This window comes from Melanerpes formicivorus, unplaced genomic scaffold, assembly GCF_026170545.1.
Source record: "Melanerpes formicivorus ecotype bairdi unplaced genomic scaffold, bMelFor1.0.p_v2 SCAF_26, whole genome shotgun sequence".
NCBI classification, from domain to species: Eukaryota; Metazoa; Chordata; class Aves; order Piciformes; family Picidae; genus Melanerpes; species Melanerpes formicivorus.
Genome location: NW_027142378.1, coordinates 9,557,985 through 9,572,045, shown reverse-complemented (window position 1 = coordinate 9,572,045; position 14,061 = coordinate 9,557,985). Strand labels below are relative to the sequence as shown.

The 14,061-nt window shown below is 43.4% G+C and overlaps 1 non-coding gene across 1 annotated transcript; it reads left to right on the top strand.

Moving 5' to 3' along the window:
* The first annotated feature begins 7,363 nt into the window (after positions 1 to 7,363).
* On the top strand, positions 7,364 to 7,445 carry TRNAS-AGA (transfer RNA serine (anticodon AGA)). Its single transcript has one exon. It is a non-coding gene; the product is annotated as a tRNA-Ser (tRNA).
* The last annotated feature ends 6,616 nt before the right edge of the window (positions 7,446 to 14,061 follow it).

The window sequence follows — 14,061 nt, the reverse complement described above, 5'->3', positions numbered from 1 at the left end:
TAGATCTCTAAAATACTTTGCATATATTAGACATTAGAGCCCTGCTCTTTAAAGAAAGCTCTTAAGCACATGTTTGCCTTTATACATGTCTCAATGGATTTCGATGGACCACACAAACAGTGTCTCCCTGCGAAGACTGATCCCTAAAGTCAAGTCCCCCTGTTTAAATAACAAGGAAGGAGTAGATGTGACACATGAAACAAACCTTGGGATTCCTGGATTCTTTAGGAAAGAGATAGCCACTTTAAAATGAAAATTTATCAAACTATCAGTCCTGTTAAAGGTATTTTTTTGCACACTTTGAGTATTGCATATGTACAGGGTGCAAACTGCAAAGTGCAATGTCCTACACTTGGGTTTGGCCAATCGCAGGCACAAATAAACTGGGTACAGAGTGGGTTGAGAGCAGCCCTGAAGAGAAGGACTTGGGGGTCTTGATAGATGAGACACTCAACATGAGCTGGCAGTGCGCTCATGCAGCTCAGAAGGCCAACCATATCCTGGGATGCATCAGGAGGAGTGTGGCCAGCAGATCAAGAGAGGTGATTCTTCCCCTTTACTCTGCTCTCATGAGACCCCAGTGTAAATACTGTGTCCAGGTCTGGTGTCCCCACTGTAAGAGAAACATAGATGTGTTGGAATAAGTCCAGAGGAGGGCCACAAAGATGATCCAGGGGCTGAAACACCTCTGCTATGAGGATAGGCTAAAGGAACTGGGATTCTTCAGCCTAGAGAAGACTCCAGGGAGGACCTTATAACTGCCTTCCAGTAGGTGAGAAGAGACTACAGGAAGGTTGGAGAGGGACTTTTTACAAGGGTGTCTGCTGCCAGGACAACGGGAAATGGATTTAAATTGAAGGACAGGTTTAGATTGGATGTTGGGAAGGAATTCTTCACTATGAGGGTGGCCAGATTCTGGAATGCATTGTCCAGAGAGGCTGTGGATGCCCCCTCCCTGGAGATGTTCAAGGCCAGGTTGGATGGGGCCTTGAGTAACCTGGTCTAGTTGAGAGATTGGATTAGATGATCTCTAAGGTCTCTTCCAGCCTACGCCATTCTGTGCTTCAGAATAATCTTCTTTTGGAGACAAACTGCATTTTTGTAACATCTCAGAACCCATGAACAGTCAGTATCTCATTTTTTTTAATACTGCTTCAATGAAAAAATTTTCCCAAAAGGAATGTCAAAGATAAAGTACTAAGAGAGTGAAAATAAGCCTCCAACAGCTCAGAGAATAAGATTCAGGATTCCTGGATGTTGGATTACTACTAATGTTTAGGAGGTTTGATGAGTTTGACTCAGCCACCACCTTTGTGGTTCCTGCCCTGGAGTGACTTACCAAGTGCTTAGTGTCACTGAGTACATGCCTACTTTTAAATATGGACTCCTGGCTCTAATTCCCTATGTATCATCCAGGATTTTCTTATTATAATCTCATTTGTACTGCTTATTATTAACATACATGCACTGTTGGAACTCATCTCTCATCCTTCTAATGGGGTCCCAGAGAACATGTAAGGGTAAATAACATTACATGAAATAGCACTAATTCTGCTTTACCGTGGTCTAATGAGTTTCTTCTGCTGGAAAGAGTGCTACACACACAAAGAAAACCAACAGTAAAAGCACTCTATAATGACATCCTGAAGCCCCACTCCTGTTCTTGCTGGCATATTTGTATATTGATAATAGCACTTAATAGTTTAATATTTATTAATATATATATATTAAAAAGTCCATTGCCCTTTAAAAAATACTTTTAATTGCCTGATACACAGCTAAGAACAGTTCCAGGCACATAAGATGTGTTGCAGCTGTAACCACAGCCTCCATTATTTCCTATCAGCTTTGAATGGCTTGCATACACCAGTTCATTATCTTAAGGTGGAGATGGGATCTGAAATACTACAACAACCCCCCAGTATTCCTATTATATTGACACTACTAAAAAAAAAGGAAATAGAAGCAGAGGTAGATTTTTAAACAGCCATACTCTATTTTATATTATGTTTTTATTTGCTTAATGGATAATTATATTGCTGTCTGTTTTGATGTCTGGGATGATAAAGGAAAATGACAATAAAAATACCACCACCTGTTTACACAGTAACAGATCTCCCTGTGATAAGAGAGCCTCAGCTTCTTATTGACTTCTCTATGCTTATGCATTTTCTCCAGACAGTATTATGCTATTTTTATACTAGTTTTGAGTGCAGTAAAGGGTTAACAAAACCAGAAACTGAGTGCTAGCATGAGCTAGGGAACAGGGTACAAAAGAGAGTTGTGAGGTTATTGTACAGTCTTGCTGAAGACTAGAAACTACATGATACAACAAGGAATATCTGTGATTTTTAGCTAAAATATGATCAAATGGCATAATATACTTCAGAGATATGCTGAGAAATTTAATTATAAACAGATTTCTAAGGCTTTGGATGAAAGGAGTAGTGGACAAGTAAAAGGAAAAAGGAGTTTATTCTCTGTAATGATAATCCAAGATTTTGAATGGGCTGTACCTGCTGAGTTATTTTGCATTGACAGACACATTTCAGGCAAGATTTTTTTGCAGTACAGGGTAAAGCAATTGGTTCTGGGGAATATTTCTTCCTAAAGTTACAGTATGATAAAATTCTTAATCCCATTTTAGCACTCCAGGTTCTTCACAGATGACTAAGTTATCATAACAACCTTTTCTGTCTGTTTGAAGCATTGTATTGTACTGTGGAAGGAATGGGAGCACCCATGGGTTTCATCCTAATGGACACTACTATAAAATCTTTTATTTGCAGTACTTCTGTGTTGATAGTTTCATTAAAGCTGCCAAGGAAAAACAACCAGCACAAGCTCTAATTGGTTCCCAAATAAGATCCCTGCTACTACAGTGATTTATGTGGAGCTTCCATTGTAGAAGAATTTCAAGCAAGCTGATTTGCCCCAAGACTCACACACGCTGGAAAATAAACCCCTGTAGGCTTGCATTAGGGAGGGGAAAAAAGGCTCACTCTTTTGCATGGAAAGGCTCACACTGGCCTCATTTTGCTGTGCTGCTCTTGTAAAGGATGGCTTTTTATGCACTGATGAAGTACCTAGCCCATGCTAACGCAGCCTTGAAAGGCTGTATGAGCTACTATACTTGACAGAACTAAAAGAGTAATATTATTTATTTCATTTCTTTGCTCATTGGGGTAATCTCAGGAGAAATGAATCTCTTCTTCACGAGGGCCCTAGGGATAGCAGAATGAAACTCAGCCATACCTAAGTACAATGCAAACAGCACAGTACTCAGGCTCCAAGAGCAATCAGCAGACCAAAATATCAGGGAGAGTGCCCAGTATTGTAATTTATTTGGAACAATATTCTGTAGACTGGTTACTTTCAAAATAATCTGCTTCTTCCTTGTAAAAGCACATGAGTAAGATCGGCTTGAAATGGCATCGATGCTTCACAAGCCTCCTTTGTGAGAGTCAGCTGAGGAAGGGGCTCAGAAATTAAAATATTATTCTGAGTTCTGACCCTAACACAGTGGTAATGTGCACTGCTATATCCCATCTTTCTTAAGTACTCCCAAATCTCAAAGCCCACTTTCTGCAGAACTAGTCTCCTGAGAGCAGAAAAAGGAAAGAGAAGATGGAGTGGCAGACACTGTAGCTTAAAGCAACAGCAAAGAACATTATTCAGTTATTTTCAGTCTTAGAAGACTACAGAGTTTTGGCATTTTTTTAAAAGAAATGAAAGCTTCCTGTTTTCCCAACATCCTCCATTAAGTCTCACACTTTGTAGACTGTACTTTACCACATTTAAAAATAATTTGCCTTAATTTCCCCTCCTCAAATTCACATCTCAGAAGGCATTTCAATATGAAAACAGCAGCTGCTATCAAGAGTAGTGCTTAATATTAGTTCTGCTCATTAGTTTCTTAATGCTTAGAAACTTATGTAGCACAACACATAGACTTCAAGAAGAACTGTTTTGCCCTAACCACTCATTGTTGAGTACCTACAATTCCAGCTGAGAACAAAAGTATTCATAGATATTTACCACTTCTGAAAATCAGGCCTTTGACAACATCAGGGCACCACACAGAGGCTATTTTTAAAAGCTTTCAAAAATGGCCATCTCATGGCTTTCAGGTCATGAAAAAGACACTGCTAAAGCCAGAATAAGAAGTTTCTGGCTCCCAAAGATGCATTTCTTGTGACAGAGAAGAGAGACAGGAGCAAGGTTGTAAAGGAATGGTGCCTGCTAAGACTCGCTCTGTTTTTGGGTGCTGCAGAGCCACACTCATGGGGCCAAACTGCTTTAAAAGGAGTCCAGTGATCCTTGGTGTAGTAGAGGAATTTGTCAGGCAGAACAGTTCTTCACATATGACTTGTGTATCTTAGCTGCTGGCAAAATTCCATCTTAAGTTTTAAAGTCAGTTTGGGGAGTTTTAGTAAAAGCCCCAGATCCCTGCAGACAGGTGATAACATCAAAATCTCATGTTTTGGTCTTGAATGCTAAAGAAAGTGTCAGGCGGTTATGCTTGCAGAGACAAGCTTGATTCCCTAACAGTTCAAACCTCATTGAAACAAAAAAACAGGCAGCAGAAGGTAAATGAGAATGCACAAATTTAGCATGTGCTAACATTGCATGAGTCTGACAAATCTTATGTTCTGCAGGGACTCGCCACAAATTTTGCATGCTAAGTCCTGGCACTGCTATCTGAAGTGTACAAATGATCATAGAGTTGTAGAATTACAGAATGGGTTGGGTTGGGAGGGACCTTAAAGGCCATCAAGTGCCAAGCCCCCTGCCACGTGCAGGGCAACCTTCCACTAGACCAGGTTGTACAAGGCCCTGTCTAACCTGGCTTTGAACACTTCTAGGGAGGAGGCATCCACAACTTCCCTGGGCAACCTGTTCCAATGTCTCACCACCCTCACTGTGGTCTAAATCTACCCTCTTCAAACTTAAAGTCATTCCCCCTTGTCCTATCACTGCAAGCCCTTGTGTGATAATACAAAATACAACCCACAGTCTAGTCACTACAGTGGATGCCAGTTGGGTTTAACATGGACTGCACTGATCTCAAGACAAAGGCAAAGCAGCAGTGTCACTTGAAATGTCAACAACAGAGAACTACAAGAGTGGTTGCCAGCCTGTTTCTCCTGGGCTACAAGGTTTTCAAGCACAGCTTCCACGCTCACATGCTGTCCCATGTCCAACAGCAGGGCTGTGCTTACGTAGGATAAATCCCCACCGTGAGAGGGAGTAATTGATCAGATTCTACCAAAGTCAACATTACATATTTCATTACATCTTGAAGCTGCACTCTACAGCCTCTAGCCCTGACCCGCAATGGACAGCTAGCATTCCTGGGAGCCACTGTTGCTTCCCACCTGCAAAAAGCACACAGCGCATTTCTCTCTCGCTTCACCAAAGTACAAGCTGGCTGTGTGGCAGCTCTAAATTTTGGTATGTGGCTCAGAGGGCCAGGAAGATTGGTCACACCACTTCTGCAGTACTTAGGATTCTTGGTTATGAGAACCACAAGGTCACTGGTAGAGCCTCTACAGGTAATGGGCTGCCTATACAAACTATGCAGTGAATATTCTTTGGTACCATGCCCAGTTCTGTAGACATGAGAGAATGTTCAAGTGGCACAGAGGCCTCTCCTGTAGCTTCCTGCTGACAAAAAATATCCAAAACAGCAGGGAGAAAAAAAATCCAACCACCATCAAGCAGATTTTCCAACCACGACTTTCATACACTGGCAAGACTTCTTCATAGGCCTGCTTTAAGAAACAAGTGATCTGACATATTCTGACACCAACATCACTTCTAGGCCAGAGCCCAAGTCAGAGGGGAACACCAAGGAACAAATGCACAGCTGTATCATTGTCGTATTGCTAATATTCTAATATAAATCTATGTCAACATGACTTTTCCAGGCCTCACATACATATGACCTAAGAAAGACCCTCAAGGGGCATAGTATGCTGCATTACAAATTCCTCAGAGATGACACATAATTACCTCTATTTTGGAAAGGATTAGAAGAAACACTGGAGGGGAGTCCAAAATACTCCACTGACATTCCTTGAACACCATACTAACAATTTAAACTCAATTGCATGGGTGCAAAAAGATGTTGTATAAAGAAAATGGCAAACCATTCCAATGTTGAGCCAATGAGACGCTACAGAGGTCTGTCATACTGTAACATCAGTATTCTCCAATGAGAACTTACTGTATAAAACCAAAACAATCTCTAGTATTTACCCTGAAAATGATTTGGATGTTTTCTTTTAAAGAGAAACAAACAACCCCCTGCATCCATTATTATTCATTTCTAGGTTCTCTTTAAGCTAGCAGAACGTTCTCTACACAAGGAGACAAATATTAGAAGAGTATGCTTGAATGTAATTAGGGCTTATAATGACAGAGTGAAAACAAAGCCATGCCAAACTCAGCACCCAAAGGATGAGGCCTCTCTACCCTACAGACAGGATCCTTAAAACATCTCTCTGTCAAGCCAATGGAGGTTTGAAAATTTATATGAGCTGAGGATCTGACTGATAACATTTTATCAAGAAATGAGTGAATCAGTGACATGATCTGATTTAAACAGGACCTATAAACACCAACAACATGCCACGGACTGCTAAACACATTGTCTCTGCTGAACATAACTCAAAATTAATGTCTACCCACTTGAGACACTGCTTTAAATCTCTGTCACCTTAGACCTGTCCTGTGTGTGCTCCCTTTCACTGCTGTCCTCCTTTTCTCTTTCAGTTCCTTTGCAGAATTTCCTCAGGTACACTGAAAGCAAGCAGATGTGGGTGGGGTAATGTAATTTGAGAGCTCCTCCCAGCTACTGGAAATGCAACTTGTTTTAGCAAGGAACATTTCCAACCCATCTTTCATCTCAATTGAAAAACAAATGACGGTACCTTGATTTTTAATTTCCTTCCTTCAGCTGATCATTTCAATAGAACTTACTTTGGTCTAGGAACTTCAGATAGGTGTAAACAGTGTCGCAACGAGATCAAAAGCTCACACTGCAAGGGTGAGCTATGTTCACTCTCTCTTGTTGTTTAAAAACTTTAAGGCATGGGGGTCTGACAGATAATAGAGATCTCCCAGGTGTGTAACAACACATCTTGTATAACATGCTCACTTCTTAGCTTTGAGTCTCTGCAAAGTTGCCAAACTTCCAGATGCAAATTAAGAAACCAGAATCCAGTCCTTACACGGAGATTAAGTAATTCAGCACAGTGCCTCTGCAAGCTATAATTAAAAGCAGCTAGCTTCATTACAGGCAGATGTACTTTTTGTATTGTGTTCCCATAAAATATACACAACAGCTAACTCTAATGTGGTAGTCGTGGCCGAGTGGTTAAGGCGATGGACTAGAAATCCATTGGGGTCACCCCGCGCAGGTTCGAATCCTGCCGACTACGGTAGTCTCTTTTGGATGGCCAAGGGATCAGGCCCAGCCAGCATGGATTCAGGAAGGGCAGGTCCTGCCTGACCAACCTGATCTCCTTGTATGACCAGGTGACTGCCAGGGAAGGCTGTGGATGTAGTCTACCTGTACTTCAGCAAGGCCTTTGGTACCGTGGCTTGGACAGCAGCACTCTGCGCTGGGTTAGGAACTGGTTGAAGGGCTGAGCCCAGAGAGTGGTGGTGAATGGTGACACATCCAGCTGGTGGCCATGTTCCCCAGGGATCAGTGCTGGGTCCCTTCCTGTTCAGTATCTTTATTCATGATCTGGATGAGGGCATTGAGTCCATCATCAGTATATTTGCAGATGACACCAAGCTGGGGGCAGGAGTTGATCTGTCAGAGGGTAGGAGAGCTCTGCAGAGAGACCTTGCCAGGCTGGACAGATGGGCAGAGTCCAAGGGCATGACATTTAACACATCTGAATGCTAGGTTCTACACATTGGCCACAACAACCCCATGCAGTGCTATAGGCTGAGGTCAGAGTGGCTGGAGAGTAGCCAGGCAGAAAGGGACCTGGGGGTACTGGTCAATAGTAGGCTGAACATGAGCCAGCAGTGTGCCCAGGTGGCCAGGAAGGCCAATGGCATCCTGGCCTCCATCAGGAACAGTGTGGCCAGCAGGAGCAGAGAGGTCATTCTGCCCCTGTACACTGCACTGGTTAGGCCACACCTCAAGTACTGTGTCCAGTTCTGGGCCCCTCAGTTTAGGAAAGATGTTGACTCGCTGGAAGGTGTCCAGAGAAGGGCAACAAAGCTGGGGAGGGGTTTGGAGCACAGCCCTGTGAGGAGAGGCTGAGGGGGCTGGGGTTGCTTAGCCTGGAGAAGAGGAGGCTTAGAGGAGACCTTATTGCTGTTAACAACTACCTGAAGGGAGGTTGTAGCCAGGTGGGGTTAGTCTCTTCTCCCAGGCAACCAGCACCAGAAGAAGAAGAGACAGTCTCAAGCTGTGCCAGGGGAGGTTTAGGCTGGATGTTAGGAGGAAGTTCTTCACAGAAAGAGTGATTTGCCATTGGAAAGGGCTTCCCAGGGAGGTGGTGGAGTCACCATACCTGGAGGTGCTTAAGAAAAGACTGGATGAGGCACTTGGTGCCATGGTTTAGTTGATTAGATGGTGTTGGGTGATAGGTTGGACTCAATGATCTCAAAGGTCTTTTCCAACCTGGTCTATTCTATTCTATTCCACTATTATCCAGCTGTATGGAGCTAAATTGAGCAAATCAAATCTAAGCACTATGACTAGCACATCAGAGGAGACACTAGAGCAAGGAAATCTGAAGTATTAACTTGTGCAGTATTGCAAGTCTAACCAGCCAGTTAATCTCAAGACATTGCTACTAAATTTAAAATTATTATTAGCCATAGAATCATAGAATGGTTTGGGTTGGTTGGAATGACAGTAAGAAGGCCAATTGTGCTGATGATACTCATGGCCAAACAAAAAGGCACTTTAGTTTCTCAGTTTCAATACACAGAACATGTACAGAGCAGCACATGTTCTTTTCCTGAACTGGTTGTACTGAGCTTGACTGCTATGTATTGGTGATTGACTGTTTCAAGCTTGGCTGACCACAAGAAAAGACAGTCTCAGAAAGAGAAGGGGGTGAGAGACGGTTTAAGATTATGCTGACACTGAGATGGGAGTGTACTGAGATAATTGGCCCTGGAACACCACCTTGAGTACCCTGTATCCTTGAAGATGACCATCATTTTGAAGAGACAGCAGAGTACCCAGACTCATCTACTCCAACCTCCCTGCCATGGGTAGGGATGCCTGCTAGCTAGACATGGTTGCTCAAGGCCTCATCCAACCTGGTCCTGAACATCTCCAGGAAAGGGGCATTCACAGCCTCTCTGAGCAATTTATCCCAGAGTCCCACCACCCTCATACTGAAGAACTTCTTCCTAAGATCCAGTCTAAACCTACTCTGTCTCAGATTAAAACCATTACCCCTTGTCCTATCATTGGATACCCTTATGAAAAGTCCTTCTTCAACTTTCTTGTGGGTTCCCTTCAGGTACTGGAAGGCAGCTATAAGGTCCCCCTGGAGTCTTCTCTTCTCTGGGCTGAATAGCCCCAGCCCCCTCAGCCTATCCTGATAGCAGAGGTGCTCCAGCCCATGTGTCACTCCTCTGGACTCCTCCAATACTTTACATGATACCTTTCATCCTTTCTCTCCCCTGTGTCTATGAACACTTTTAGAAGTGAGAAACAGAGAATTCTTATCAGAGCAACTTTTGACACGTCCTTTGTTAATTGGGGTACCTTATGTGTTCAGCTGGGTTTGTGTTCTTCACTTCCACAGGCATCTTTCATGTACAGGTTAGAAGGCAAGGGCCAATGACTACTTTACACCTTCTTTCTGTACAGTCTTGCATAATGTGACCTTGGTCCTAACAGACCATCATTAAGCACTATAAAGCACTGCTACTACTATTAAAATGGAATACAGGTGAGGAAACAATAAGGGTGAACCAATGAATAGCAGCATTGTGACAGCTACACACACCAGATAAAGGTATTGTAAAAACTCAGTTCCATGTCAAATCAAGTAAAGGATTTTAAGCAGAAAATTGCCTATTCTAACACACAGCATGTTACAGGCCACAGAACCACACCCAGTCACTCAGCCATCACACTCACAGACATCAAAATAAGAAAAGAATGGGTTGACTTATCTCTTAAGTTAACTCAAGATAGCAGGAAGTTTTAAATTCAAGTCTTAGTCCTTCCACTGCTTTGAGAAAGTACTACAACCAATGTGCCCAAGTCTCACTATTTAAAAAGTCAGGAGTACTTACTTATCCCACAAGGAACCTGTCAGGTTTAATTAATTATGTCTGCAAAATCCTTTCTAAATGAAAAGTGGCAAGCATGATTTATTAATTAAGTCTAAAATACCAGTGCAGAATCAGAGACTGATCTTTTTTTTATCAAGAGAATAACATTCCTAATAAAGTACATTTCAAATGGGAAATTATAATAACAGCCTTCTGACTTATTTAGACTTTTTTTTCTTTTCCTTTTTTTTGGGGGGGAGGAGCAAGGCAATAGACTTTTGATGAGTTCTAGGAATAGAACAGTGTAACCAGAACAAGAGATGCAGGCACACTCGCCCACTGCCATTAAGGTGGCACTATCTAAATCCTGAGAACGAGGACTACACACCTGGCACTGCTGTAGGACCAGGCTTAAAGACTATTCCTCTACCTATGTCACCTGCTTTGTGGCTTATGTGCAAGTCACCTAGATACAGCCACCCACAACCGACTATGGCAGGAGAAGCCTCAAACTACCTGTTAAGTGGCAATGAATGAGCCATAAAGGACCTGATCTATGTTGCTATGACTGCTACAGGCAGCTCTCGTCCTCATGGGTGCATCACTGTATAGTGAAGCAGAATTCAGATGTCAGTTACAAAAGACAGCTGCCTTTGACACTCACTTCCTCTTTTTTTGGTCCTCTTTTCCCTGTGTTAGCTAAGGTACTCCTCACAGGGTAACTGCAATTGAGTCAGTACTCTTTAGGGCCAGAATTCATCAGCACAGATAGAAGAATAATTCAAAACATTCAGAAAAGACATGGATCAAACAACCTGTGAATTACAGTGATTCAGGACATCCACTGGACAGGCATGTGGCCCAACTCTTTCCAACTCCACCTATTTGACCTGTACTGGCAAGCTCCACGCCCTCAGCACCAATCACTGGAGTTTCAATGGAGGAAATGAATCATGCCCTCAGAATGCAACTGAAATCCCACAGCTCTAAGAAAATACTTATTCATCTGCATTTGTGTATGTGCATAGCTCATCTAGTTACAGTTACATTTCAGTCAGATACCAAATATGAATAAAAATACCCCAAATCTAGTGGTATTTAACATTAGGTGGCACCTGTGTGCCAGAAATGTGACTATAAATGGAAAAAGCAGTATCACATGGCTTAAAATAAAAGGTTGACTGAATTTGAATCGTAGAATCACCCAATGGTGGGGGTTGGAAGGGACCTGCAGAGATCACCAAGCCCCATCCCTTGCTAAAGCAGGATCACCCAGGGCAGGTCACACAGGAATGGATCCAGATGGGTCTTGAAAGTCTCTAGAGAAGGAGACTCCACAACCTCTCTGGGCAGCCTGCTCCAGTGCTGCATCACCCTCCCAGTAAATAAGTTCTTCCTCATGTTGAGGTGGAACTTTCTGTGTTCTAGGTTTGTATCTGTTGCCCCTTGTCCTATCAAAGGACACCATTAATAACATCTCTTCTCAGCCTTCTCTTTTCTAGGTTAAACAGCCCCAGGTCTCTCAGCCTTTCTTCATCAGACAGATGTTCCAGTCCCTCAGTGATCCTTGTAGTCCTTTGTGGGACACCCTCTAGTATATCTCTGTCCCTCTTGAACTGGGGAGCCCAGAACTGGACACCAAATGTGGCCTCATCAGGACAGAGCAGAGGGAGGAGAACCTCCCTTGACTTGCTGGCCACACTCTTTTTAATGCACCCCAGTTGGGCCTAATCCAGCAGAAAATAACCACACCTTTTCCAGGCTACACAGACATCAGGTTTGAATGGTCACACTCAGGAACACAACACAACTTGGAAATATCAACTTGTTATAGAAAGACAGTAAGGAATGGCCTAGACTGGGTCAAAAAGCTTTGAGAAAACATTCTAGCTAAAATTAATGTAAGAAAGGATAAGGGAAGTTTAGTTGGTGAGTTGGCCAAGACAAGCAAGTGGGGAGATCCCATCCCCTTAATTAAATTATTACTAACTTGTTTACACTTGTGTGTGAAGTCCCCATTTCTGGGCCACATCACCTCTCTGCCTCCTTGCTTCCTGGGCTCCTCCTCTTTTGTCACACCAGCTTAAGACATCCAGGCACAAGAGCTATCTGTCCACACTCACACAGGCCTGCCCAAGCAGTATAGTTCTTCTGCAAGTAAAGTGTGAAACTACCACAGCATTGAACTTTTCTGGAACAGCCAAGAAGCTCAGACACAAGTCCCATCTTTTTAAAGCAATGTTGATGCCTAAGACCTTAATTTATCTGCAGGCTCCAACAGGTGCCTGTCTCACTTGCTAACACAGGTTTTTCATGGTACCAAGTGCCATCCTGGCTGGGAAGCCCCCCTCAGCTGCAGGCAGAGCTGAAGTGGGCAGATTATGCTATGAGCAACAGTTCTTGCCAGTGGTGCTACTAAACAAAAAGGCACTGCAGGTAATGGCATTATTTGGAAACAGGGTGAGGGGTATATTGCATTACAGATTTTGGGACAGCCCAACCACGTCTTTGCTGCTGTTTGCAACAGTTCCCACCACAGCTAGTAGCAACCTACTTTCAAATATCCTTTGGCTGGATGGCTATGTTGAGACACGGAGGAGATTTGAAGCCACCAAAGAATGCAGTCCATACACCATCTGGATTGCCATCCTATCTCTGTTTGCATCCTTTCCTGGAGAGGGAGATGTGTGCATTTTCTTTGAACCAACTCTTCAGTCTGCTGCTAATGGGTAATTAGTTACCCCGGGCCATCACAGCACCATAAATCATAGAATTGTTTCAGTTGGAAAAGACCTCTAAGATAATTGAGTCCAACTGCCAACCTAAGACCACCATGGCAATTAAACCACATCCCAAAGTGCCATGCCCACATGTTTCTTGAACACCTCCAGGGATGGTGACTCCACCACCTCCCTGGATAGCCTTTTCCAATACCTGACTGCTCTTTCAGGAAAGAAACTGGTTCTAATAGCCAGTTTAAACCTCCCCTGGCACAATTCCAGGCCATTTCCTCTCATTCTAGCACATGATACTAGGGAGAAGAGACCAACCCCCACTTCACTCCAACATCCTTTCTGGGAATTGTGGAGAGCAATGAGGTCTCCCCTTAGCCTCCTCTTCTGCAGGCTAACCAACCCCAGTTCCCTCAGGTACTCACTGGTCCTGCTCTCTAGACCCTTTGCCAGCTTTGTTGTCCTTTTCTGGACACGCTCTGGCACCTCAGTGTCTTTCTTGTAGTGAGGAGCCCAAAACTGGACCCAGTATTTGAGGTGTGACCTCACCAGTACCAAGTATAGGAGCACAATCACTTCCCTACTCTTGCTGACCACACCATTCCTGACATAGGTCAGGATACTTTTGACCTTCTTGACTAAGCGAGCATTCTGCTCACGTTCAACTGGCTGTCAACCAGCACCCCCAGGCCACTTATAGCTGAGTGGGGCCTCCTGCTCCACTTTAACCCTGATTTCAAGATGTTTTATGTGACTATGTAACTGAATCTACCGCAGGTATCACAGTTCAGGGCATCTCTCCATACATATGTTAAAACACACACAGGGACAGAGACCATCATTCTGCAAGCCCTTACATGAAGTTTGTACCACATGTGATCAATTAACAGCTGCCCATTTTCAGTACATCTCTTACATTTGCAGAGCTTTGCAGTGATAGCAATGGTGCTTCCCAGCTGCCTGAGGTGGTATGAAGCCTTTCCATTCTTATGCTGCTGCTGCCACCACTGCTAAAATGCTGTAGAAGATGAGCATGTTTGGAGCCATTATCCATTTTGTC